The following is a 594-nucleotide window of genomic DNA, read 5'->3' as shown; positions in this document are numbered from 1 at the left end:
TGAGGGTACTATACAACAGCCATCCCGCAAAGCTAGAATGGCCGGGAGCACCTCCACTGGACACTGATAAGAACAGATACTACACTTGATCTTAGCCAAAAGGCCGAGAAGCTTTGTAAGTGTAAGTACATACACATACTTGGGCCAATTTAGACAGGATCCAATTGACCTACCAGCATGTCTTTGGAGTGTGGGAGGAAACCGGAGTACCCGGAGGAAAGCCATGCAGGCACAGGGAGATCATGCAAACTCCAAGCAGGTAGGGTTGTGGTTGGGATTTAAAACAATGACCCTAGTGCTGCCAGGCAGGATTGCTAACCACTTAGCCACTGTGTAATGGATGTTATTATGCAACTTAAAGTTGAGTTCCAGCTGAAAAAAAAGCACAAGAAGCGCTGCACTTTGTGAATGGCTCCGTTGTCTTCTGGGACCTGTCACGTGTCCCCGAAGACTACAGGGAGGGAGAGGAGAAGACAACTTCCGCTTCCGATCGCCTAGGCAATTGCAACAGAAGTGGGAGCGGGTGCCTGTCAAATGTGGGTACCCGCTCCCCAAAGATGCCAATCCTTAATGGGGAGCAGGGGACAAAGCATT

The 594-nt window shown here is 49.7% G+C and overlaps 1 pseudogene; it reads right to left on the bottom strand.

Moving 5' to 3' along the window:
* Positions 1-115, bottom strand: LOC149461349 (U2 spliceosomal RNA; annotated as a pseudogene).
* Positions 116-594: the final 479 nt, after the last annotated feature.

This window comes from Staurois parvus, unplaced genomic scaffold (assembly GCF_062004578.1).
Source record: "Staurois parvus isolate SC_StPar_1 unplaced genomic scaffold, SC_StPar_1.0 ptg000205l, whole genome shotgun sequence".
NCBI classification, from domain to species: Eukaryota; Metazoa; Chordata; class Amphibia; order Anura; family Ranidae; genus Staurois; species Staurois parvus.
Note: the sequence above shows the minus strand (reverse complement) of the source record. Positions and strands in the feature narration are given on the sequence as shown.